The 23,581-nt window shown below is 54.6% G+C and overlaps 28 non-coding genes across 28 annotated transcripts; 18 read left to right on the top strand and 10 right to left on the bottom strand.

The window, feature by feature from the left end:
• Window positions 1-95: 95 nt before the first annotated feature.
• On the top strand, window positions 96-167 carry TRNAE-CUC (transfer RNA glutamic acid (anticodon CUC)). The gene has a single exon. It is a non-coding gene; the product is annotated as a tRNA-Glu (tRNA).
• A 904-nt stretch (window positions 168-1,071) lies between these two features.
• Window positions 1,072-1,154, bottom strand: TRNAL-UAA (transfer RNA leucine (anticodon UAA)). The gene has a single exon. It is a non-coding gene; the product is annotated as a tRNA-Leu (tRNA).
• An 882-nt stretch (window positions 1,155-2,036) lies between these two features.
• TRNAE-CUC (transfer RNA glutamic acid (anticodon CUC)) lies at window positions 2,037-2,108 on the top strand. The gene has a single exon. It is a non-coding gene; the product is annotated as a tRNA-Glu (tRNA).
• A 1,316-nt stretch (window positions 2,109-3,424) lies between these two features.
• TRNAL-UAA (transfer RNA leucine (anticodon UAA)) lies at window positions 3,425-3,507 on the bottom strand. The gene has a single exon. It is a non-coding gene; the product is annotated as a tRNA-Leu (tRNA).
• Window positions 3,508-4,792: 1,285 nt separating this feature from the next.
• Window positions 4,793-4,864, top strand: TRNAE-CUC (transfer RNA glutamic acid (anticodon CUC)). The gene has a single exon. It is a non-coding gene; the product is annotated as a tRNA-Glu (tRNA).
• A 904-nt stretch (window positions 4,865-5,768) lies between these two features.
• TRNAL-UAA (transfer RNA leucine (anticodon UAA)) lies at window positions 5,769-5,851 on the bottom strand. The gene has a single exon. It is a non-coding gene; the product is annotated as a tRNA-Leu (tRNA).
• Window positions 5,852-6,741: 890 nt separating this feature from the next.
• TRNAE-CUC (transfer RNA glutamic acid (anticodon CUC)) lies at window positions 6,742-6,813 on the top strand. Its single transcript has one exon. It is a non-coding gene; the product is annotated as a tRNA-Glu (tRNA).
• Window positions 6,814-7,153: 340 nt separating this feature from the next.
• Window positions 7,154-7,225, top strand: TRNAE-CUC (transfer RNA glutamic acid (anticodon CUC)). Its single transcript has one exon. It is a non-coding gene; the product is annotated as a tRNA-Glu (tRNA).
• Window positions 7,226-8,129: 904 nt separating this feature from the next.
• Window positions 8,130-8,212, bottom strand: TRNAL-UAA (transfer RNA leucine (anticodon UAA)). Its single transcript has one exon. It is a non-coding gene; the product is annotated as a tRNA-Leu (tRNA).
• Window positions 8,213-9,102: 890 nt separating this feature from the next.
• Window positions 9,103-9,174, top strand: TRNAE-CUC (transfer RNA glutamic acid (anticodon CUC)). Its single transcript has one exon. It is a non-coding gene; the product is annotated as a tRNA-Glu (tRNA).
• A 340-nt stretch (window positions 9,175-9,514) lies between these two features.
• TRNAE-CUC (transfer RNA glutamic acid (anticodon CUC)) lies at window positions 9,515-9,586 on the top strand. The gene has a single exon. It is a non-coding gene; the product is annotated as a tRNA-Glu (tRNA).
• A 904-nt stretch (window positions 9,587-10,490) lies between these two features.
• TRNAL-UAA (transfer RNA leucine (anticodon UAA)) lies at window positions 10,491-10,573 on the bottom strand. Its single transcript has one exon. It is a non-coding gene; the product is annotated as a tRNA-Leu (tRNA).
• An 894-nt stretch (window positions 10,574-11,467) lies between these two features.
• On the top strand, window positions 11,468-11,539 carry TRNAE-CUC (transfer RNA glutamic acid (anticodon CUC)). The gene has a single exon. It is a non-coding gene; the product is annotated as a tRNA-Glu (tRNA).
• Window positions 11,540-11,879: 340 nt separating this feature from the next.
• TRNAE-CUC (transfer RNA glutamic acid (anticodon CUC)) lies at window positions 11,880-11,951 on the top strand. The gene has a single exon. It is a non-coding gene; the product is annotated as a tRNA-Glu (tRNA).
• A 915-nt stretch (window positions 11,952-12,866) lies between these two features.
• TRNAL-UAA (transfer RNA leucine (anticodon UAA)) lies at window positions 12,867-12,949 on the bottom strand. Its single transcript has one exon. It is a non-coding gene; the product is annotated as a tRNA-Leu (tRNA).
• An 894-nt stretch (window positions 12,950-13,843) lies between these two features.
• TRNAE-CUC (transfer RNA glutamic acid (anticodon CUC)) lies at window positions 13,844-13,915 on the top strand. The gene has a single exon. It is a non-coding gene; the product is annotated as a tRNA-Glu (tRNA).
• A 340-nt stretch (window positions 13,916-14,255) lies between these two features.
• TRNAE-CUC (transfer RNA glutamic acid (anticodon CUC)) lies at window positions 14,256-14,327 on the top strand. The gene has a single exon. It is a non-coding gene; the product is annotated as a tRNA-Glu (tRNA).
• Window positions 14,328-15,242: 915 nt separating this feature from the next.
• TRNAL-UAA (transfer RNA leucine (anticodon UAA)) lies at window positions 15,243-15,325 on the bottom strand. Its single transcript has one exon. It is a non-coding gene; the product is annotated as a tRNA-Leu (tRNA).
• Window positions 15,326-16,215: 890 nt separating this feature from the next.
• On the top strand, window positions 16,216-16,287 carry TRNAE-CUC (transfer RNA glutamic acid (anticodon CUC)). The gene has a single exon. It is a non-coding gene; the product is annotated as a tRNA-Glu (tRNA).
• A 340-nt stretch (window positions 16,288-16,627) lies between these two features.
• Window positions 16,628-16,699, top strand: TRNAE-CUC (transfer RNA glutamic acid (anticodon CUC)). Its single transcript has one exon. It is a non-coding gene; the product is annotated as a tRNA-Glu (tRNA).
• Window positions 16,700-17,603: 904 nt separating this feature from the next.
• TRNAL-UAA (transfer RNA leucine (anticodon UAA)) lies at window positions 17,604-17,686 on the bottom strand. The gene has a single exon. It is a non-coding gene; the product is annotated as a tRNA-Leu (tRNA).
• Window positions 17,687-18,580: 894 nt separating this feature from the next.
• On the top strand, window positions 18,581-18,652 carry TRNAE-CUC (transfer RNA glutamic acid (anticodon CUC)). Its single transcript has one exon. It is a non-coding gene; the product is annotated as a tRNA-Glu (tRNA).
• Window positions 18,653-18,992: 340 nt separating this feature from the next.
• On the top strand, window positions 18,993-19,064 carry TRNAE-CUC (transfer RNA glutamic acid (anticodon CUC)). Its single transcript has one exon. It is a non-coding gene; the product is annotated as a tRNA-Glu (tRNA).
• Window positions 19,065-19,979: 915 nt separating this feature from the next.
• On the bottom strand, window positions 19,980-20,062 carry TRNAL-UAA (transfer RNA leucine (anticodon UAA)). The gene has a single exon. It is a non-coding gene; the product is annotated as a tRNA-Leu (tRNA).
• Window positions 20,063-20,952: 890 nt separating this feature from the next.
• Window positions 20,953-21,024, top strand: TRNAE-CUC (transfer RNA glutamic acid (anticodon CUC)). The gene has a single exon. It is a non-coding gene; the product is annotated as a tRNA-Glu (tRNA).
• A 340-nt stretch (window positions 21,025-21,364) lies between these two features.
• On the top strand, window positions 21,365-21,436 carry TRNAE-CUC (transfer RNA glutamic acid (anticodon CUC)). The gene has a single exon. It is a non-coding gene; the product is annotated as a tRNA-Glu (tRNA).
• Window positions 21,437-22,340: 904 nt separating this feature from the next.
• Window positions 22,341-22,423, bottom strand: TRNAL-UAA (transfer RNA leucine (anticodon UAA)). The gene has a single exon. It is a non-coding gene; the product is annotated as a tRNA-Leu (tRNA).
• Window positions 22,424-23,317: 894 nt separating this feature from the next.
• On the top strand, window positions 23,318-23,389 carry TRNAE-CUC (transfer RNA glutamic acid (anticodon CUC)). Its single transcript has one exon. It is a non-coding gene; the product is annotated as a tRNA-Glu (tRNA).
• The last annotated feature ends 192 nt before the right edge of the window (window positions 23,390-23,581 follow it).

Consider the following 23,581-nt stretch of genomic DNA (forward strand, 5'->3'; position numbering starts at 1 on the left):
TCTTCCCAGTCCCCCAATGGACTGGCCTTTGAGGCACCTGCAGGCATTGTGCACTCGGACACCACTGCCCGGCCTTCCCGAGCTGTCCAGCGGTCTCCCTGGTGGTCTAGTGGTTAGGATTCGGCGCTCTCACCGCCGCGGCCTGGGTTCGATTCCCGGTCAGGGAAGAGAGGCTTTTACTGAATGACATTTTTACAGAAATTCAAACAACTGCGTCTCAAAAAATATTTCTTTCAAATGTAGCTTCACTCACAGGCAATAGCGGCGTGGCTCCCCTGGCGGTAACTCCAAGCATCTTTTCAGCATGGTCCCTTACCGGAAGCTGTCGCCGCTAGAAGTGGGCCTGTGCCCCAAAAAGGAAGCTTTCTTTCTTCCAAAGCTGTAGAGAAAATATTAGTCCTGTCGCCCTGCCAAAGCCGAGCTCGCCCACCATCCCTAGCCTCATCAGACCAAGACCTTGCCCGGGACCCTGGGGCAGAGGGCTGCAGAAATGGTTGCGTACCGGTTTGGAGGAGAAAAGCAGGGGAGGGAGGGGTCGTAGCTGCTTGATTTGCATACAGAGCTGTGGTCTGCTGGGAAAGTGCAGCCTTTGGAGCTTGGCAAAGGCTTCGCAAGGGGCCCGAGCATTGCCCTCGCCCCGTTTGTTGACAGGTTCTCCTTCTATGGGCTGAAGGGCCCTGTAGCCTGATTTGAGGTTGGACGCTCTATTATTCACAGGGGTGTACCGGGCCTAGACGGTGACTGGCTGACCCGTCAGGGCATCGCCCGTTTGGAAGCCCGTTTCGGAAGCGGAGGCGGGAATCCCTGCCCAATTTTCTTTTGGGGTGGTAGGGCTGTTGGCGGGGTTGCACAAGCTCTGCCAACTTTGGCGGCTTAAGCTTGGGATGCGAGGGACATGGTACAAAAATGCAAAGGTTTTCCAGGAAAAGAGTCTACGGGCAACGATTCCTTGTTGCTCTTTTCAGGTGAACTCAAGCCTCAGGGCTTTGAGGTAGGGGCACTGCCTACAGACAGCAGGAAAGGGCTTGTGCGAAGCTGCTGCCGCATTTAGGTAAGAAGAGTAAAAACCTGTACCAGGAGTGGGGCTCGAACCCACGCAGACACTTGTCCATTGGATCTTAAGTCCAACGCCTTAACCACTCGGCCATCCTGGTGAGCTGCTGCAAAGGGCTTCGAATTGAATCTTTGCTGTTTCAGCAGCAGGCGAACAAGTGGAAAACCAGCCCAGAGTGCCCCCTGCAGGAGGTTGGATGGAATTGGCTTGCGAGCGGCAAACGTCTCTCACTTAACAGCATTACAATAGCCTCCAGCTGACTGCAAGTACGGTTGCGGAAACCTCCCGGGTGCTGCAGTCGTTTCCCCGGTGGCCTAGTGGTGAGGATTTGGTGCTTTCACTGCCACGGGCCTGGCTTCGAGTCCCCGACCAGAGTGTGTGCTTTGAGTAAAGGTGGTCTAGGGCAGTCCAGAGGCAGGCTGAGCCTCGAAGGCTGGTGCAGGCCTTGGTGTGCGAGCCCGAAAAAAGGGCAGCTCCTATGTCATCCCTTCTTGCCCTCCGGCACTTGCTGTACAAGCAAAGCCCCCTTTGAACTCTGCATGGTAACCCTGCTGTGTCTCGCAGGCAATCATGGCCTGCCGCCTTTTAATAAACGTGCTCTCCCACGAAGCAGTTCTCCTAAGGAGGGTTAGTTGTGAGTGTGCATCTTCAGCGGCAGCCTCTAGGGGGAGCTTCAGCACTGACCCACAAAAGCTCATAGCGAGGAAGGCTGTCCTTTCAGGAGAGCAAGACAGGAATATCAGCGCTTGGAAGTGAAAGCGCAAACGTTCCCAAAGTGATGCTGTCTTCAATCTCTAAGCTCCCCTTTTCGCAGACCATCACAAGTGTTTTTGTTTTCTTTCTTTCTTTCTTTATTTCTTTATTTATTAGCAGAAACGGCCCCCGAAGACCTGCAGGCACTGGTGCCCATTGTAGCAGAGGCCCTCAGCCTTTGGACTCGGACGCCACCATCTGAGCGACACGCAACGGGGTGCACCCACCGTCCCTGGTGGTCTAGTGGTTAGGATTCGGAGCTCTCACCGCCGCGGCCCGGGTTCGATTCCCGGTCAGGGAAGGAGCTCTTTTAACAACTGACATTTTTATTTACAGCAATGCAGTTAACTGGCGACCGGAAATCTTGCTCCCAGATGCAGATTTGCGTGCACAAAATGGAGGAAGTGCCCTCAGCGCGACGCAAAACGTGTTTATGGCAGAGTCCCATTCATTCTCCTGTCGCTGCGGAAAGACTGCCCTTGACGCAAAAAAGGCAGCTTCCTTTTTCACCGCTGGAGAGAACCTATCTGCTCGGCCCTCCCCCTCTCTTCCCAGTCCCCCAATGGACTGGCCTTTGAGGCACCTGCAGGCATTGTGCACTCGGACACCACTGCCCGGCCTTCCCGAGTTGTCCAGCGGTCTCCCTGGTGGTCTAGTGGTTAGGATTCGGCGCTCTCACCGGTTCGATTCCCGGTCAGGGAAGAGAGGCTTTTACTGAATGACATTTTTACAGAAATTCAAACAACTGCGTCTCAAAAAATATTTCTTTCAAATGTAGCTTCACTCACAGGCAATAGCGGCGTGGCTCCCCTGGCGGTAACTCCAAGCATCTTTTCAGCATGGTCCCTTACCGGAAGCTGTCGCCGCTAGAAGTGGGCCTGTGCCCCAAAAAGGAAGCTTTCTTTCTTCCAAAGCTGTAGAGAAAATATTAGTCCTGTCGCCCTGCCAAAGCCGAGCTCGCCCACCATCCCTAGCCTCATCAGACCAAGACCTTGCCCGGGACCCTGGGGCAGAGGGCTGCAGAAATGGTTGCGTACCGGTTTGGAGGAGAAAAGCAGGGGAGGGAGGGGTCGTAGCTGCTTGATTTGCATACAGAGCTGTGGTCTGCTGGGAAAGTGCAGCCTTTGGAGCTTGGCAAAGGCTTCGCAAGGGGCCCGAGCATTGCCCTCGCCCCGTTTGTTGACAGGTTCTCCTTCTATGGGCTGAAGGGCCCTGTAGCCTGATTTGAGGTTGGACGCTCTATTATTCACAGGGGTGTACCGGGCCTAGACGGTGACTGGCTGACCCGTCAGGGCATCGCCCGTTTGGAAGCCTGTTTCGGAAGCCGTGAGGAAGCGGAGGCGGGAATCCCTGCCCAATTTTCTTTTGGGGTGGTAGGGCTGTTGGCGGGGTTGCACAAGCTCTGCCAACTTTGGCGGCTTAAGCTTGGGATGCGAGGGACATGGTACAAAAATGCAAAGGTTTTCCAGGAAAAGAGTCTACGGGCAACGATTCCTTGTTGCTCTTTTCAGGTGAACTCAAGCCTCAGGGCTTTGAGGTAGGGGCACTGCCTACAGACAGCAGGAAAGGGCTTGTGCGAAGCTGCTGCCGCATTTAGGTAAGAAGAGTAAAAACCTGTACCAGGAGTGGGGCTCGAACCCACGCGGACACTTGTCCATTGGATCTTAAGTCCAACGCCTTAACCACTCGGCCATCCTGGTGAGCTGCTGCAAAGGGCTTCGAATTGAATCTTTGCTGTTTCAGCAGCAGGCGAACAAGTGGAAAACCAGCCCAGAGTGCCCCCTGCAGGAGGTTGGATGGAATTGGCTTGCGAGCGGCAAACGTCTCTCACTTAACAGCATTACAATAGCCTCCAGCTGACTGCAAGTACGGTTGCGGAAACCTCCCGGGTGCTGCAGTCGTTTCCCCGGTGGCCTAGTGGTGAGGATTTGGTGCTTTCACTGCCACGGGCCTGGCTTCGAGTCCCCGACCAGAGTGTGTGCTTTGAGTAAAGGTGGTCTAGGGCAGTCCAGAGGCAGGCTGAGCCTCGAAGGCTGGTGCAGGCCTTGGTGTGCGAGCCCGAAAAAAGGGCAGCTCCTATGTCATCCCTTCTTGCCCTCCGGCACTTGCTGTACAAGCAAAGCCCCCTTTGAACTCTGCATGGTAACCCTGCTGTGTCTCGCAGGCAATCATGGCCTGCCGCCTTTTAATAAACGTGCTCTCCCACGAAGCAGTTCTCCTAAGGAGGGTTAGTTGTGAGTGTGCATCTTCAGCGGCAGCCTCTAGGGGGAGCTTCAGCACTGACCCACAAAAGCTCATAGCGAGGAAGGCTGTCCTTTCAGGAGAGCAAGACAGGAATATCAGCGCTTGGAAGTGAAAGCGCAAACGTTCCCAAAGTGATGCTGTCTTCAATCTCTAAGCTCCCCTTTTCGCAGACCATCACAAGTGTTTTTGTTTTCTTTCTTTCTTTCTTTCTTTCTTTCTTTCTTTATTTCTTTATTTATTAGCAGAAACGGCCCCCGAAGACCTGCTGGCACTGGTGCCCATTGTAGCAGAGGCCCTCAGCCTTTGGACTCGGACGCCACCATCTGAGCGACACGCAACGGGGTGCACCCACCGTCCCTGGTGGTCTAGCCACGGCCCGGGTTCGATTCCCGGTCAGGGAAGGAGCTCTTTTAACAACTGACATTTTTATTTACAGCAATGCAGTTAACTGGCGACCGGAAATCTTGCTCCCAGATGCAGATTTGCGTGCACAAAATGGAGGAAGTGCCCTCAGCGCGACGCAAAACGTGTTTATGGCAGAGTCCCATTCATTCTCCTGTCGCTGCGGAAAGACTGCCCTTGACGCAAAAAAGGCAGCTTCCTTTTTCACCGCTGGAGAGAACCTATCTGCTCGGCCCTCCCCCTCTCTTCCCAGTCCCCCAATGGACTGGCCTTTGAGGCACCTGCAGGCATTGTGCACTCGGACACCACTGCCCGGCCTTCCCGAGCTGTCCAGCGGTCTCCCTGGTGGTCTAGTGGTTAGGATTCGGCGCTCTCACCGCCGCGGCCCGGGTTCGATTCCCGGTCAGGGAAGAGAGGCTTTTACTGAATGACATTTTTACAGAAATTCAAACAACTGCGTCTCAAAAAATATTTCTTTCAAATGTAGCTTCACTCACAGGCAATAGCGGCGTGGCTCCCCTGGCGGTAACTCCAAGCATCTTTTCAGCATGGTCCCTTACCGGAAGCTGTCGCCGCTAGAAGTGGGCCTGTGCCCCAAAAAGGAAGCTTTCTTTCTTCCAAAGCTGTAGAGAAAATATTAGTCCTGTCGCCCTGCCAAAGCCGAGCTCGCCCACCATCCCTAGCCTCATCAGACCAAGACCTTGCCCGGGACCCTGGGGCAGAGGGCTGCAGAAATGGTTGCGTACCGGTTTGGAGGAGAAAAGCAGGGGAGGGAGGGGTCGTAGCTGCTTGATTTGCATACAGAGCTGTGGTCTGCTGGGAAAGTGCAGCCTTTGGAGCTTGGCAAAGGCTTCGCAAGGGGCCCGAGCATTGCCCTCGCCCCGTTTGTTGACAGGTTCTCCTTCTATGGGCTGAAGGGCCCTGTAGCCTGATTTGAGGTTGGACGCTCTATTATTCACAGGGGTGTACCGGGCCTAGACGGTGACTGGCTGACCCGTCAGGGCATCGCCCGTTTGGAAGCCCGTTTCGGAAGCGGAGGCGGGAATCCCTGCCCAATTTTCTTTTGGGGTGGTAGGGCTGTTGGCGGGGTTGCACAAGCTCTGCCAACTTTGGCGGCTTAAGCTTGGGATGCGAGGGACATGGTACAAAAATGCAAAGGTTTTCCAGGAAAAGAGTCTACGGGCAACGATTCCTTGTTGCTCTTTTCAGGTGAACTCAAGCCTCAGGGCTTTGAGGTAGGGGCACTGCCTACAGACAGCAGGAAAGGGCTTGTGCGAAGCTGCTGCCGCATTTAGGTAAGAAGAGTAAAAACCTGTACCAGGAGTGGGGCTCGAACCCACGCGGACACTTGTCCATTGGATCTTAAGTCCAACGCCTTAACCACTCGGCCATCCTGGTGAGCTGCTGCAAAGGGCTTCGAATTGAATCTTTGCTGTTTCAGCAGCAGGCGAACAAGTGGAAAACCAGCCCAGAGTGCCCCCTGCAGGAGGTTGGATGGAATTGGCTTGCGAGCGGCAAACGTCTCTCACTTAACAGCATTACAATAGCCTCCAGCTGACTGCAAGTACGGTTGCGGAAACCTCCCGGGTGCTGCAGTCGTTTCCCCGGTGGCCTAGTGGTGAGGATTTGGTGCTTTCACTGCCACGGGCCTGGCTTCGAGTCCCCGACCAGAGTGTGTGCTTTGAGTAAAGGTGGTCTAGGGCAGTCCAGAGGCAGGCTGAGCCTCGAAGGCTGGTGCAGGCCTTGGTGTGCGAGCCCGAAAAAAGGGCAGCTCCTATGTCATCCCTTCTTGCCCTCCGGCACTTGCTGTACAAGCAAAGCCCCCTTTGAACTCTGCATGGTAACCCTGCTGTGTCTCGCAGGCAATCATGGCCTGCCGCCTTTTAATAAACGTGCTCTCCCACGAAGCAGTTCTCCTAAGGAGGGTTAGTTGTGAGTGTGCATCTTCAGCGGCAGCCTCTAGGGGGAGCTTCAGCACTGACCCACAAAAGCTCATAGCGAGGAAGGCTGTCCTTTCAGGAGAGCAAGACAGGAATATCAGCGCTTGGAAGTGAAAGCGCAAACGTTCCCAAAGTGATGCTGTCTTCAATCTCTAAGCTCCCCTTTTCGCAGACCATCACAAGTGTTTTTGTTTTCTTTCTTTCTTTCTTTCTTTCTTTATTTCTTTATTTATTAGCAGAAACGGCCCCCGAAGACCTGCAGGCACTGGTGCCCATTGTAGCAGAGGCCCTCAGCCTTTGGACTCGGACGCCACCATCTGAGCGACACGCAACGGAGTGCACCCACCGTCCCTGGTGGTCTAGTGGTTAGGATTCGGGGCTCTCACCGCCGCGGCCCGGGTTCGATTCCCGGTCAGGGAAGGAGCTCTTTTAACAACTGACATTTTTATTTACAGCAATGCAGTTAACTGGCGACCGGAAATCTTGCTCCCAGATGCAGATTTGCGTGCACAAAATGGAGGAAGTGCCCTCAGCGCGACGCAAAACGTGTTTATGGCAGAGTCCCATTCATTCTCCTGTCGCTGCGGAAAGACTGCCCTTGACGCAAAAAAGGCAGCTTCCTTTTTCACCGCTGGAGAGAACCTATCTGCTCGGCCCTCCCCCTCTCTTCCCAGTCCCCCAATGGACTGGCCTTTGAGGCACCTGCAGGCATTGTGCACTCGGACACCACTGCCCGGCCTTCCCGAGCTGTCCAGCGGTCTCCCTGGTGGTCTAGTGGTTAGGATTCGGCGCTCTCACCGCCGTGGCCCGGGTTCGATTCCCGGTCAGGGAAGAGAGGCTTTTACTGAATGACATTTTTACAGAAATTCAAACAACTGCGTCTCAAAAAATATTTCTTTCAAATGTAGCTTCACTCACAGGCAATAGCGGCGTGGCTCCCCTGGCGGTAACTCCAAGCATCTTTTCAGCATGGTCCCTTACCGGAAGCTGTCGCCGCTAGAAGTGGGCCTGTGCCCCAAAAAGGAAGCTTTCTTTCTTCCAAAGCTGTAGAGAAAATATTAGTCCTGTCGCCCTGCCAAAGCCGAGCTCGCCCACCATCCCTAGCCTCATCAGACCAAGACCTTGCCCGGGACCCTGGGGCAGAGGGCTGCAGAAATGGTTGCGTACCGGTTTGGAGGAGAAAAGCAGGGGAGGGAGGGGTCGTAGCTGCTTGATTTGCATACAGAGCTGTGGTCTGCTGGGAAAGTGCAGCCTTTGGAGCTTGGCAAAGGCTTCGCAAGGGGCCCGAGCATTGCCCTCGCCCCGTTTGTTGACAGGTTCTCCTTCTATGGGCTGAAGGGCCCTGTAGCCTGATTTGAGGTTGGACGCTCTATTATTCACAGGGGTGTACCGGGCCTAGACGGTGACTGGCTGACCCGTCAGGGCATCGCCCGTTTGGAAGCCCGTTTCGGAAGCGGAGGCGGGAATCCCTGCCCAATTTTCTTTTGGGGTGGTAGGGCTGTTGGCGGGGTTGCACAAGCTCTGCCAACTTTGGCGGCTTAAGCTTGGGATGCGAGGGACATGGTACAAAAATGCAAAGGTTTTCCAGGAAAAGAGTCTACGGGCAACGATTCCTTGTTGCTCTTTTCAGGTGAACTCAAGCCTCAGGGCTTTGAGGTAGGGGCACTGCCTACAGACAGCAGGAAAGGGCTTGTGCGAAGCTGCTGCCGCATTTAGGTAAGAAGAGTAAAAACCTGTACCAGGAGTGGGGCTCGAACCCACGCGGACACTTGTCCATTGGATCTTAAGTCCAACGCCTTAACCACTCGGCCATCCTGGTGAGCTGCTGCAAAGGGCTTCGAATTGAATCTTTGCTGTTTCAGCAGCAGGCGAACAAGTGGAAAACCAGCCCAGAGTGCCCCCTGCAGGAGGTTGGATGGAATTGGCTTGCGAGCGGCAAACGTCTCTCACTTAACAGCATTACAATAGCCTCCAGCTGACTGCAAGTACGGTTGCGGAAACCTCCCGGGTGCTGCAGTCGTTTCCCCGGTGGCCTAGTGGTGAGGATTTGGTGCTTTCACTGCCACGGGCCTGGCTTCGAGTCCCCGACCAGAGTGTGTATTTTGAGTAAAGGTGGTCTAGGGCAGTCCAGAGGCAGGCTGAGCCTCGAAGGCTGGTGCAGGCCTTGGTGTGCGAGCCCGAAAAAAGGGCAGCTCCTATGTCATCCCTTCTTGCCCTCCGGCACTTGCTGTACAAGCAAAGCCCCCTTTGAACTCTGCATGGTAACCCTGCTGTGTCTCGCAGGCAATCATGGCCTGCCGCCTTTTAATAAACGTGCTCTCCCACGAAGCAGTTCTCCTAAGGAGGGTTAGTTGTGAGTGTGCATCTTCAGCGGCAGCCTCTAGGGGGAGCTTCAGCACTGACCCACAAAAGCTCATAGCGAGGAAGGCTGTCCTTTCAGGAGAGCAAGACAGGAATATCAGCGCTTGGAAGTGAAAGCGCAAACGTTCCCAAAGTGATGCTGTCTTCAATCTCTAAGCTCCCCTTTTCGCAGACCATCACAAGTGTTTTTGTTTTCTTTCTTTCTTTCTTTCTTTCTTTATTTCTTTATTTATTAGCAGAAACGGCCCCCGAAGACCTGCAGGCACTGGTGCCCATTGTAGCAGAGGCCCTCAGCCTTTGGACTCGGACGCCACCATCTGAGCGACACGCAACGGGGTGCACCCACCGTCCCTGGTGGTCTAGTGGTTAGGATTCGGGGCTCTCACCGCCGCGGCCCGGGTTCGATTCCCGGTCAGGGAAGGAGCTCTTTTAACAACTGACATTTTTATTTACAGCAATGCAGTTAACTGGCGACCGGAAATCTTGCTCCCAGATGCAGATTTGCGTGCACAAAATGGAGGAAGTGCCCTCAGCGCGACGCAAAACGTGTTTATGGCAGAGTCCCATTCATTCTCCTGTCGCTGCGGAAAGACTGCCCTTGACGCAAAAAAGGCAGCTTCCTTTTTCACCGCTGGAGAGAACCTATCTGCTCGGCCCTCCCCCTCTCTTCCCAGTCCCCCAATGGACTGGCCTTTGAGGCACCTGCAGGCATTGTGCACTCGGACACCACTGCCCGGCCTTCCCGAGCTGTCCAGCGGTCTCCCTGGTGGTCTAGTGGTTAGGATTCGGCGCTCTCACCGCCGTGGCCCGGGTTCGATTCCCGGTCAGGGAAGAGAGGCTTTTACTGAATGACATTTTTACAGAAATTCAAACAACTGCGTCTCAAAAAATATTTCTTTCAAATGTAGCTTCACTCACAGGCAATAGCGGCGTGGCTCCCCTGGCGGTAACTCCAAGCATCTTTTCAGCATGGTCCCTTACCGGAAGCTGTCGCCGCTAGAAGTGGGCCTGTGCCCCAAAAAGGAAGCTTTCTTTCTTCCAAAGCTGTAGAGAAAATATTAGTCCTGTCGCCCTGCCAAAGCCGAGCTCGCCCACCATCCCTAGCCTCATCAGACCAAGACCTTGCCCGGGACCCTGGGGCAGAGGGCTGCAGAAATGGTTGCGTACCGGTTTGGAGGAGAAAAGCAGGGGAGGGAGGGGTCGTAGCTGCTTGATTTGCATACAGAGCTGTGGTCTGCTGGGAAAGTGCAGCCTTTGGAGCTTGGCAAAGGCTTCGCAAGGGGCCCGAGCATTGCCCTCGCCCCGTTTGTTGACAGGTTCTCCTTCTATGGGCTGAAGGGCCCTGTAGCCTGATTTGAGGTTGGACGCTCTATTATTCACAGGGGTGTACCGGGCCTAGACGGTGACTGGCTGACCCGTCAGGGCATCGCCCGTTTGGAAGCCCGTTTCGGAAGCGGAGGCGGGAATCCCTGCCCAATTTTCTTTTGGGGTGGTAGGGCTGTTGGCGGGGTTGCACAAGCTCTGCCAACTTTGGCGGCTTAAGCTTGGGATGCGAGGGACATGGTACAAAAATGCAAAGGTTTTCCAGGAAAAGAGTCTACGGGCAACGATTCCTTGTTGCTCTTTTCAGGTGAACTCAAGCCTCAGGGCTTTGAGGTAGGGGCACTGCCTACAGACAGCAGGAAAGGGCTTGTGCGAAGCTGCTGCCGCATTTAGGTAAGAAGAGTAAAAACCTGTACCAGGAGTGGGGCTCGAACCCACGCGGACACTTGTCCATTGGATCTTAAGTCCAACGCCTTAACCACTCGGCCATCCTGGTGAGCTGCTGCAAAGGGCTTCGAATTGAATCTTTGCTGTTTCAGCAGCAGGCGAACAAGTGGAAAACCAGCCCAGAGTGCCCCCTGCAGGAGGTTGGATGGAATTGGCTTGCGAGCGGCAAACGTCTCTCACTTAACAGCATTACAATAGCCTCCAGCTGACTGCAAGTACGGTTGCGGAAACCTCCCGGGTGCTGCAGTCGTTTCCCCGGTGGCCTAGTGGTGAGGATTTGGTGCTTTCACTGCCACGGGCCTGGCTTCGAGTCCCCGACCAGAGTGTGTGCTTTGAGTAAAGGTGGTCTAGGGCAGTCCAGAGGCAGGCTGAGCCTCGAAGGCTGGTGCAGGCCTTGGTGTGCGAGCCCGAAAAAAGGGCAGCTCCTATGTCATCCCTTCTTGCCCTCCGGCACTTGCTGTACAAGCAAAGCCCCCTTTGAACTCTGCATGGTAACCCTGCTGTGTCTCGCAGGCAATCATGGCCTGCCGCCTTTTAATAAACGTGCTCTCCCACGAAGCAGTTCTCCTAAGGAGGGTTAGTTGTGAGTGTGCATCTTCAGCGGCAGCCTCTAGGGGGAGCTTCAGCACTGACCCACAAAAGCTCATAGCGAGGAAGGCTGTCCTTTCAGGAGAGCAAGACAGGAATATCAGCGCTTGGAAGTGAAAGCGCAAACGTTCCCAAAGTGATGCTGTCTTCAATCTCTAAGCTCCCCTTTTCGCAGACCATCACAAGTGTTTTTGTTTTCTTTCTTTCTTTCTTTCTTTATTTCTTTATTTATTTATTTATTAGCAGAAACGGCCCCCGAAGACCTGCAGGCACTGGTGCCCATTGTAGCAGAGGCCCTCAGCCTTTGGACTCGGACGCCACCATCTGAGCGACACGCAACGGGGTGCACCCACCGTCCCTGGTGGTCTAGTGGTTAGGATTCGGCTCTCTCACCGCTGCGGCCCGGGTTCGATTCCCGGTCAGGGAAGGAGCTCTTTTAACAACTGACATTTTTATTTACAGCAATGCAGTTAACTGGCGACCGGAAATCTTGCTCCCAGATGCAGATTTGCGTGCACAAAATGGAGGAAGTGCCCTCAGCGCGACGCAAAACGTGTTTATGGCAGAGTCCCATTCATTCTCCTGTCGCTGCGGAAAGACTGCCCTTGACGCAAAAAAGGCAGCTTCCTTTTTCACCGCTGGAGAGAACCTATCTGCTCGGCCCTCCCCCTCTCTTCCCAGTCCCCCAATGGACTGGCCTTTGAGGCACCTGCAGGCATTGTGCACTCGGACACCACTGCCCGGCCTTCCCGAGCTGTCCAGCGGTCTCCCTGGTGGTCTAGTGGTTAGGATTCGGCGCTCTCACCGCCGCGGCCCGGGTTCGATTCCCGGTCAGGGAAGAGAGGCTTTTACTGAATGACATTTTTACAGAAATTCAAACAACTGCGTCTCAAAAAATATTTCTTTCAAATGTAGCTTCACTCACAGGCAATAGCGGCGTGGCTCCCCTGGCGGTAACTCCAAGCATCTTTTCAGCATGGTCCCTTACCGGAAGCTGTCGCCGCTAGAAGTGGGCCTGTGCCCCAAAAAGGAAGCTTTCTTTCTTCCAAAGCTGTAGAGAAAATATTAGTCCTGTCGCCCTGCCAAAGCCGAGCTCGCCCACCATCCCTAGCCTCATCAGACCAAGACCTTGCCCGGGACCCTGGGGCAGAGGGCTGCAGAAATGGTTGCGTACCGGTTTGGAGGAGAAAAGCAGGGGAGGGAGGGGTCGTAGCTGCTTGATTTGCATACAGAGCTGTGGTCTGCTGGGAAAGTGCAGCCTTTGGAGCTTGGCAAAGGCTTCGCAAGGGGCCCGAGCATTGCCCTCGCCCCGTTTGTTGACAGGTTCTCCTTCTATGGGCTGAAGGGCCCTGTAGCCTGATTTGAGGTTGGACGCTCTATTATTCACAGGGGTGTACCGGGCCTAGACGGTGACTGGCTGACCCGTCAGGGCATCGCCCGTTTGGAAGCCCGTTTCGGAAGCCGTGAGGAAGCGGAGGCGGGAATCCCTGCCCAATTTTCTTTTGGGGTGGTAGGGCTGTTGGCGGGGTTGCACAAGCTCTGCCAACTTTGGCGGCTTAAGCTTGGGATGCGAGGGACATGGTACAAAAATGCAAAGGTTTTCCAGGAAAAGAGTCTACGGGCAACGATTCCTTGTTGCTCTTTTCAGGTGAACTCAAGCCTCAGGGCTTTGAGGTAGGGGCACTGCCTACAGACAGCAGGAAAGGGCTTGTGCGAAGCTGCTGCCGCATTTAGGTAAGAAGAGTAAAAACCTGTACCAGGAGTGGGGCTCGAACCCACGCGGACACTTGTCCATTGGATCTTAAGTCCAACGCCTTAACCACTCGGCCATCCTGGTGAGCTGCTGCAAAGGGCTTCGAATTGAATCTTTGCTGTTTCAGCAGCAGGCGAACAAGTGGAAAACCAGCCCAGAGTGCCCCCTGCAGGAGGTTGGATGGAATTGGCTTGCGAGCGGCAAACGTCTCTCACTTAACAGCATTACAATAGCCTCCAGCTGACTGCAAGTACGGTTGCGGAAACCTCCCGGGTGCTGCAGTCGTTTCCCCGGTGGCCTAGTGGTGAGGATTTGGTGCTTTCACTGCCACGGGCCTGGCTTCGAGTCCCCGACCAGAGTGTGTGCTTTGAGTAAAGGTGGTCTAGGGCAGTCCAGAGGCAGGCTGAGCCTCGAAGGCTGGTGCAGGCCTTGGTGTGCGAGCCCGAAAAAAGGGCAGCTCCTATGTCATCCCTTCTTGCCCTCCGGCACTTGCTGTACAAGCAAAGCCCCCTTTGAACTCTGCATGGTAACCCTGCTGTGTCTCGCAGGCAATCATGGCCTGCCGCCTTTTAATAAACGTGCTCTCCCACGAAGCAGTTCTCCTAAGGAGGGTTAGTTGTGAGTGTGCATCTTCAGCGGCAGCCTCTAGGGGGAGCTTCAGCACTGACCCACAAAAGCTCATAGCGAGGAAGGCTGTCCTTTCAGGAGAGCAAGACAGGAATATCAGCGCTTGGAAGTGAAAGCGCAAACGTTCCCAAAGTGATGCTGTCTTCAATCTCTAAGCTCCCCTTTTCGCAGACCATCACAAGTGTTTTTGTTTTCTTTCTTTCTTTCTTTCTTTATTTCTTTATTTATTTATTTATTAGCAGAAACGGCCCCCGAAGACCTGCAGGCACTGGTGCCCATTGTAGCAGAGGCCCTCAGCCTTTGGACTCGGACGCCACCATCTGAGCGACACGCAACGGGGTGCACCCACCGTCCCTGGTGGTCTAGTGGTTAGGATTCGGCGCTCTCACCGCTGCGGCCCGGGTTCGATTCCCGGTCAGGGAAGGAGCTCTTTTAACAACTGACATTTTTATTTACAGCAATGCAGTTAACTGGCGACCGGAAATCTTGCTCCCAGATGCAGATTTGCGTGCACAAAATGGAGGAAGTGCCCTCAGCGCGACGCAAAACGTGTTTATGGCAGAGTCCCATTCATTCTCCTGTCGCTGCGGAAAGACTGCCCTTGACGCAAAAAAGGCAGCTTCCTTTTTCACCGCTGGAGAGAACCTATCTGCTCGGCCCTCCCCCTCTCTTCCCAGTCCCCCAATGGACTGGCCTTTGAGGCACCTGCAGGCATTGTGCACTCGGACACCACTGCCCGGCCTTCCCGAGCTGTCCAGCGGTCTCCCTGGTGGTCTAGTGGTTAGGATTCGGCGCTCTCACCGCCGCGGCCCGGTTTCGATTCCCGGTCAGGGAAGAGAGGCTTTTACTGAATGACATTTTTACAGAAATTCAAACAACTGCGTCTCAAAAAATATTTCTTTCAAATGTAGCTTCACTCACAGGCAATAGCGGCGTGGCTCCCCTGGCGGTAACTCCAAGCATCTTTTCAGCATGGTCCCTTACCGGAAGCTGTCGCCGCTAGAAGTGGGCCTGTGCCCCAAAAAGGAAGCTTTCTTTCTTCCAAAGCTGTAGAGAAAATATTAGTCCTGTCGCCCTGCCAAAGCCGAGCTCGCCCACCATCCCTAGCCTCATCAGACCAAGACCTTGCCCGGGACCCTGGGGCAGAGGGCTGCAGAAATGGTTGCGTACCGGTTTGGAGGAGAAAAGCAGGGGAGGGAGGGGTCGTAGCTGCTTGATTTGCATACAGAGCTGTGGTCTGCTGGGAAAGTGCAGCCTTTGGAGCTTGGCAAAGGCTTCGCAAGGGGCCCGAGCATTGCCCTCGCCCCGTTTGTTGACAGGTTCTCCTTCTATGGGCTGAAGGGCCCTGTAGCCTGATTTGAGGTTGGACGCTCTATTATTCACAGGGGTGTACCGGGCCTAGACGGTGACTGGCTGACCCGTCAGGGCATCGCCCGTTTGGAAGCCCGTTTCGGAAGCCGTGAGGAAGCGGAGGCGGGAATCCCTGCCCAATTTTCTTTTGGGGTGGTAGGGCTGTTGGCGGGGTTGCACAAGCTCTGCCAACTTTGGCGGCTTAAGCTTGGGATGCGAGGGACATGGTACAAAAATGCAAAGGTTTTCCAGGAAAAGAGTCTACGGGCAACGATTCCTTGTTGCTCTTTTCAGGTGAACTCAAGCCTCAGGGCTTTGAGGTAGGGGCACTGCCTACAGACAGCAGGAAAGGGCTTGTGCGAAGCTGCTGCCGCATTTAGGTAAGAAGAGTAAAAACCTGTACCAGGAGTGGGGCTCGAACCCACGCGGACACTTGTCCATTGGATCTTAAGTCCAACGCCTTAACCACTCGGCCATCCTGGTGAGCTGCTGCAAAGGGCTTCGAATTGAATCTTTGCTGTTTCAGCAGCAGGCGAACAAGTGGAAAACCAGCCCAGAGTGCCCCCTGCAGGAGGTTGGATGGAATTGGCTTGCGAGCGGCAAACGTCTCTCACTTAACAGCATTACAATAGCCTCCAGCTGACTGCAAGTACGGTTGCGGAAACCTCCCGGGTGCTGCAGTCGTTTCCCCGGTGGCCTAGTGGTGAGGATTTGGTGCTTTCACTGCCACGGGCCTGGCTTCGAGTCCCCGACCAGAGTGTGTGCTTTGAGTAAAGGTGGTCTAGGGCAGTCCAGAGGCAGGCTGAGCCTCGAAGGCTGGTGCAGGCCTTGGTGTGCGAGCCCGAAAAAAGGGCAGCTCCTATGTCATCCCTTCTTGCCCTCCGGCACTTGCTGTACAAGCAAAGCCCCCTTTGAACTCTGCATGGTAACCCTGCTGTGTCTCGCAGGCAATCATGGCCTGCCGCCTTTTAATAAACGTGCTCTCCCACGAAGCAGTTCTCCTAAGGAGGGTTAGTTGTGAGTGTGCATCTTCAGCGGCAGCCTCTAGGGGGAGCTTCAGCACTGACCCACAAAAGCTCATAGCGAGGAAGGCTGTCCTTTCAGGAGAGCAAGACAGGAATATCAGCGCTTGGAAGTGAAAGCGCAAACGTTCCCAAAGTGATGCTGTCTTCAATCTCTAAGCTCCCCTTTTCGCAGACCATCACAAGTGTTTTTGTTTTCTTTCTTTCTTTCTTTCTTTCTTTATTTCTTTATTTATTAGCAGAAACGGCCCCCGAAGACCTGCAGGCACTGGTGCCCATTGTAGCAGAGGCCCTCAGCCTTTGGACTCGGACGCCACCATCTGAGCGACACGCAACGGGGTGCACCCACCGTCCCTGGTGGTCTAGTGGTTAGGATTCGGGGCTCTCACCGCCGCGGCCCGGGTTCGATTCCCGGTCAGGGAAGGAGCTCTTTTAACAACTGACATTTTTATTTACAGCAATGCAGTTAACTGGCGACTGGAAATCTTGCTCCCAGATGCAGATTTGCGTGCACAAAATGGAGGAAGTGCCCTCAGCGCGACGCAAAACGTGTTTATGGCAGAGTCCCATTCATTCTCCTGTCGCTGCGGAAAGACTGCCCTTGACGCAAAAAAGGCAGCTTCCTTTTTCACCGCTGGAGAGAACCTATCTGCTCGGCCCTCCCCCTCTCTTCCCAGTCCCCCAATGGACTGGCCTTTGAGGCACCTGCAGGCATTGTGCACTCGGACACCACTGCCCGGCCTTCCCGAGCTGTCCAGCGGTCTCCCTGGTGGTCTAGTGGTTAGGATTCGGCGCTCTCACCGCCGTGGCCCGGGTTCGATTCCCGGTCAGGGAAGAGAGGCTTTTACTGAATGACATTTTTACAGAAATTCAAACAACTGCGTCTCAAAAAATATTTCTTTCAAATGTAGCTTCACTCACAGGCAATAGCGGCGTGGCTCCCCTGGCGGTAACTCCAAGCATCTTTTCAGCATGGTCCCTTACCGGAAGCTGTCGCCGCTAGAAGTGGGCCTGTGCCCCAAAAAGGAAGCTTTCTTTCTTCCAAAGCTGTAGAGAAAATATTAGTCCTGTCGCCCTGCCAAAGCCGAGCTCGCCCACCATCCCTAGCCTCATCAGACCAAGACCTTGCCCGGGACCCTGGGGCAGAGGGCTGCAGAAATGGTTGCGTACCGGTTTGGAGGAGAAAAGCAGGGGAGGGAGGGGTCGTAGCTGCTTGATTTGCATACAGAGCTGTGGTCTGCTGGGAAAGTGCAGCCTTTGGAGCTTGGCAAAGGCTTCGCAAGGGGCCCGAGCATTGCCCTCGCCCCGTTTGTTGACAGGTTCTCCTTCTATGGGCTGAAGGGCCCTGTAGCCTGATTTGAGGTTGGACGCTCTATTATTCACAGGGGTGTACCGGGCCTAGACGGTGACTGGCTGACCCGTCAGGGCATCGCCCGTTTGGAAGCCCGTTTCGGAAGCGGAGGCGGGAATCCCTGCCCAATTTTCTTTTGGGGTGGTAGGGCTGTTGGCGGGGTTGCACAAGCTCTGCCAACTTTGGCGGCTTAAGCTTGGGATGCGAGGGACATGGTACAAAAATGCAAAGGTTTTCCAGGAAAAGAGTCTACGGGCAACGATTCCTTGTTGCTCTTTTCAGGTGAACTCAAGCCTCAGGGCTTTGAGGTAGGGGCACTGCCTACAGACAGCAGGAAAGGGCTTGTGCGAAGCTGCTGCCGCATTTAGGTAAGAAGAGTAAAAACCTGTACCAGGAGTGGGGCTCGAACCCACGCGGACACTTGTCCATTGGATCTTAAGTCCAACGCCTTAACCACTCGGCCATCCTGGTGAGCTGCTGCAAAGGGCTTCGAATTGAATCTTTGCTGTTTCAGCAGCAGGCGAACAAGTGGAAAACCAGCCCAGAGTGCCCCCTGCAGGAGGTTGGATGGAATTGGCTTGCGAGCGGCAAACGTCTCTCACTTAACAGCATTACAATAGCCTCCAGCTGACTGCAAGTACGGTTGCGGAAACCTCCCGGGTGCTGCAGTCGTTTCCCCGGTGGCCTAGTGGTGAGGATTTGGTGCTTTCACTGCCACGGGCCTGGCTTCGAGTCCCCGACCAGAGTGTGTGCTTTGAGTAAAGGTGGTCTAGGGCAGTCCAGAGGCAGGCTGAGCCTCGAAGGCTGGTGCAGGCCTTGGTGTGCGAGCCCGAAAAAAGGGCAGCTCCTATGTCATCCCTTCTTGCCCTCCGGCACTTGCTGTACAAGCAAAGCCCCCTTTGAACTCTGCATGGTAACCCTGCTGTGTCTCGCAGGCAATCATGGCCTGCCGCCTTTTAATAAACGTGCTCTCCCACGAAGCAGTTCTCCTAAGGAGGGTTAGTTGTGAGTGTGCATCTTCAGCGGCAGCCTCTAGGGGGAGCTTCAGCACTGACCCACAAAAGCTCATAGCGAGGAAGGCTGTCCTTTCAGGAGAGCAAGACAGGAATATCAGCGCTTGGAAGTGAAAGCGCAAACGTTCCCAAAGTGATGCTGTCTTCAATCTCTAAGCTCCCCTTTTCGCAGACCATCACAAGTGTTTTTGTTTTCTTTCTTTCTTTCTTTCTTTATTTCTTTATTTATTTATTTATTAGCAGAAACGGCCCCCGAAGACCTGCAGGCACTGGTGCCCATTGTAGCAGAGGCCCTCAGCCTTTGGACTCGGACGCCACCATCTGAGCGACACGCAACGGGGTGCACCCACCGTCCCTGGTGGTCTAGTGGTTAGGATTCGGCGCTCTCACCGCTGCGGCCCGGGTTCGATTCCCGGTCAGGGAAGGAGCTCTTTTAACAACTGACATTTTTATTTACAGCAATGCAGTTAACTGGCGACCGGAAATCTTGCTCCCAGATGCAGATTTGCGTGCACAAAATGGAGGAAGTGCCCTCAGCGCGACGCAAAACGTGTTTATGGCAGAGTCCCATTCATTCTCCTGTCGCTGCGGAAAGACTGCCCTTGACGCAAAAAAGGCAGCTTCCTTTTTCACCGCTGGAGAGAACCTATCTGCTCGGCCCTCCCCCTCTCTTCCCAGTCCCCCAATGGACTGGCCTTTGAGGCACCTGCAGGCATTGTGCACTCGGACACCACTGCCCGGCCTTCCCGAGCTGTCCAGCGGTCTCCCTGGTGGTCTAGTGGTTAGGATTCGGCGCTCTCACCGCCGCGGCCCGGTTTCGATTCCCGGTCAGGGAAGAGAGGCTTTTACTGAATGACATTTTTACAGAAATTCAAACAACTGCGTCTCAAAAAATATTTCTTTCAAATGTAGCTTCACTCACAGGCAATAGCGGCGTGGCTCCCCTGGCGGTAACTCCAAGCATCTTTTCAGCATGGTCCCTTACCGGAAGCTGTCGCCGCTAGAAGTGGGCCTGTGCCCCAAAAAGGAAGCTTTCTTTCTTCCAAAGCTGTAGAGAAAATATTAGTCCTGTCGCCCTGCCAAAGCCGAGCTCGCCCACCATCCCTAGCCTCATCAGACCAAGACCTTGCCCGGGACCCTGGGGCAGAGGGCTGCAGAAATGGTTGCGTACCGGTTTGGAGGAGAAAAGCAGGGGAGGGAGGGGTCGTAGCTGCTTGATTTGCATACAGAGCTGTGGTCTGCTGGGAAAGTGCAGCCTTTGGAGCTTGGCAAAGGCTTCGCAAGGGGCCCGAGCATTGCCCTCGCCCCGTTTGTTGACAGGTTCTCCTTCTATGGGCTGAAGGGCCCTGTAGCCTGATTTGAGGTTGGACGCTCTATTATTCACAGGGGTGTACCGGGCCTAGACGGTGACTGGCTGACCCGTCAGGGCATCGCCCGTTTGGAAGCCCGTTTCGGAAGCCGTGAGGAAGCGGAGGCGGGAATCCCTGCCCAATTTTCTTTTGGGGTGGTAGGGCTGTTGGCGGGGTTGCACAAGCTCTGCCAACTTTGGCGGCTTAAGCTTGGGATGCGAGGGACATGGTACAAAAATGCAAAGGTTTTCCAGGAAAAGAGTCTACGGGCAACGATTCCTTGTTGCTCTTTTCAGGTGAACTCAAGCCTCAGGGCTTTGAGGTAGGGGCACTGCCTACAGACAGCAGGAAAGGGCTTGTGCGAAGCTGCTGCCGCATTTAGGTAAGAAGAGTAAAAACCTGTACCAGGAGTGGGGCTCGAACCCACGCGGACACTTGTCCATTGGATCTTAAGTCCAACGCCTTAACCACTCGGCCATCCTGGTGAGCTGCTGCAAAGGGCTTCGAATTGAATCTTTGCTGTTTCAGCAGCAGGCGAACAAGTGGAAAACCAGCCCAGAGTGCCCCCTGCAGGAGGTTGGATGGAATTGGCTTGCGAGCGGCAAACGTCTCTCACTTAACAGCATTACAATAGCCTCCAGCTGACTGCAAGTACGGTTGCGGAAACCTCCCGGGTGCTGCAGTCGTTTCCCCGGTGGCCTAGTGGTGAGGATTTGGTGCTTTCACTGCCACGGGCCTGGCTTCGAGTCCCCGACCAGAGTGTGTGCTTTGAGTAAAGGTGGTCTAGGGCAGTCCAGAGGCAGGCTGAGCCTCGAAGGCTGGTGCAGGCCTTGGTGTGCGAGCCCGAAAAAAGGGCAGCTCCTATGTCATCCCTTCTTGCCCTCCGGCACTTGCTGTACAAGCAAAGCCCCCTTTGAACTCTGCATGGTAACCCTGCTGTGTCTCGCAGGCAATCATGGCCTGCCGCCTTTTAATAAACGTGCTCTCCCACGAAGCAGTTCTCCTAAGGAGGGTTAGTTGTGAGTGTGCATCTTCAGCGGCAGCCTCTAGGGGGAGCTTCAGCACTGACCCACAAAAGCTCATAGCGAGGAAGGCTGTCCTTTCAGGAGAGCAAGACAGGAATATCAGCGCTTGGAAGTGAAAGCGCAAACGTTCCCAAAGTGATGCTGTCTTCAATCTCTAAGCTCCCCTTTTCGCAGACCATCACAAGTGTTTTTGTTTTCTTTCTTTCTTTCTTTCTTTCTTTATTTCTTTATTTATTAGCAGAAACGGCCCCCGAAGACCTGCAGGCACTGGTGCCCATTGTAGCAGAGGCCCTCAGCCTTTGGACTCGGACGCCACCATCTGAGCGACACGCAACGGGGTGCACCCACCGTCCCTGGTGGTCTAGTGGTTAGGATTCGGGGCTCTCACCGCCGCGGCCCGGGTTCGATTCCCGGTCAGGGAAGGAGCTCTTTTAACAACTGACATTTTTATTTACAGCAATGCAGTTAACTGGCGACTGGAAATCTTGCTCCCAGATGCAGATTTGCGTGCACAAAATGGAGGAAGTGCCCTCAGCGCGACGCAAAACGTGTTTATGGCAGAGTCCCATTCATTCTCCTGTCGCTGCGGAAAGACTGCCCTTGACGCAAAAAAGGCAGCTTCCTTTTTCACCGCTGGAGAGAACCTATCTGCTCGGCCCTCCCCCTCTCTTCCCAGTCCCCCAATGGACTGGCCTTTGAGGCACCTGCAGGCATTGTGCACTCGGACACCACTGCCCGGCCTTCCCGAGCTGTCCAGCGGTCTCCCTGGTGGTCTAGTGGTTAGGATTCGGCGCTCTCACCGCCGTGGCCCGGGTTCGATTCCCGGTCAGGGAAGAGAGGCTTTTACTGAATGACATTTTTACAGAAATTCAAACAACTGCGTCTCAAAAAATATTTCTTTCAAATGTAGCTTCACTCACAGGCAATAGCGGCGTGGCTCCCCTGGCGGTAACTCCAAGCATCTTTTCAGCATGGTCCCTTACCGGAAGCTGTCGCCGCTAGAAGTGGGCCTGTGCCCCAAAAAGGAAGCTTTCTTTCTTCCAAAGCTGTAGAGAAAATATTAGTCCTGTCGCCCTGCCAAAGCCGAGCTCGCCCACCATCCCTAGCCTCATCAGACCAAGACCTTGCCCGGGACCCTGGGGCAGAGGGCTGCAGAAATGGTTGCGTACCGGTTTGGAGGAGAAAAGCAGGGGAGGGAGGGGTCGTAGCTGCTTGATTTGCATACAGAGCTGTGGTCTGCTGGGAAAGTGCAGCCTTTGGAGCTTGGCAAAGGCTTCGCAAGGGGCCCGAGCATTGCCCTCGCCCCGTTTGTTGACAGGTTCTCCTTCTATGGGCTGAAGGGCCCTGTAGCCTGATTTGAGGTTGGACGCTCTATTATTCACAGGGGTGTACCGGGCCTAGACGGTGACTGGCTGACCCGTCAGGGCATCGCCCGTTTGGAAGCCCGTTTCGGAAGCGGAGGCGGGAATCCCTGCCCAATTTTCTTTTGGGGTGGTAGGGCTGTTGGCGGGGTTGCACAAGCTCTGCCAACTTTGGCGGCTTAAGCTTGGGATGCGAGGGACATGGTACAAAAATGCAAAGGTTTTCCAGGAAAAGAGTCTACGGGCAACGATTCCTTGTTGCTCTTTTCAGGTGAACTCAAGCCTCAGGGCTTTGAGGTAGGGGCACTGCCTACAGACAGCAGGAAAGGGCTTGTGCGAAGCTGCTGCCGCATTTAGGTAAGAAGAGTAAAAACCTGTACCAGGAGTGGGGCTCGAACCCACGCGGACACTTGTCCATTGGATCTTAAGTCCAACGCCTTAACCACTCGGCCATCCTGGTGAGCTGCTGCAAAGGGCTTCGAATTGAATCTTTGCTGTTTCAGCAGCAGGCGAACAAGTGGAAAACCAGCCCAGAGTGCCCCCTGCAGGAGGTTGGATGGAATTGGCTTGCGAGCGGCAAACGTCTCTCACTTAACAGCATTACAATAGCCTCCAGCTGACTGCAAGTACGGTTGCGGAAACCTCCCGGGTGCTGCAGTCGTTTCCCCGGTGGCCTAGTGGTGAGGATTTGGTGCTTTCACTGCCACGGGCCTGGCTTCGAGTCCCCGACCAGAGTGTGTGCTTTGAGTAAAGGTGGTCTAGGGCAGTCCAGAGGCAGGCTGAGCCTCGAAGGCTGGTGCAGGCCTTGGTGTGCGAGCCCGAAAAAAGGGCAGCTCCTATGTCATCCCTTCTTGCCCTCCGGCACTTGCTGTACAAGCAAAGCCCCCTTTGAACTCTGCATGGTAACCCTGCTGTGTCTCGCAGGCAATCATGGCCTGCCGCCTTTTAATAAACGTGCTCTCCCACGAAGCAGTTCTCCTAAGGAGGGTTAGTTGTGAGTGTGCATCTTCAGCGGCAGCCTCTAGGGGGAGCTTCAGCACTGACCCACAAAAGCTCATAGCGAGGAAGGCTGTCCTTTCAGGAGAGCAAGACAGGAATATCAGCGCTTGGAAGTGAAAGCGCAAACGTTCCCAAAGTGATGCTGTCTTCAATCTCTAAGCTCCCCTTTTCGCAGACCATCACAAGTGTTTTTGTTTTCTTTCTTTCTTTCTTTCTTTATTTCTTTATTTATTTATTTATTAGCAGAAACGGCCCCCGAAGACCTGCAGGCACTGGTGCCCATTGTAGCAGAGGCCCTCAGCCTTTGGACTCGGACGCCACCATCTGAGCGACACGCAACGGGGTGCACCCACCGTCCCTGGTGGTCTAGTGGTTAGGATTCGGCGCTCTCACCGCTGCGGCCCGGGTTCGATTCCCGGTCAGGGAAGGAGCTCTTTTAACAACTGACATTTTTATTTACAGCAATGCAGTTAACTGGCGACCGGAAATCTTGCTCCCAGATGCAGATTTGCGTGCACAAAATGGAGGAAGTGCCCTCAGCGCGACGCAAAACGTGTTTATGGCAGAGTCCCATTCATTCTCCTGTCGCTGCGGAAAGACTGCCCTTGACGCAAAAAAG

Source organism: Ambystoma mexicanum, chromosome 5p, assembly GCF_040938575.1.
Source record: "Ambystoma mexicanum isolate Mex_15411 chromosome 5p, UKY_AmexF1_1, whole genome shotgun sequence".
Lineage (NCBI taxonomy): Eukaryota > Metazoa > Chordata > Amphibia > Caudata > Ambystomatidae > Ambystoma > Ambystoma mexicanum.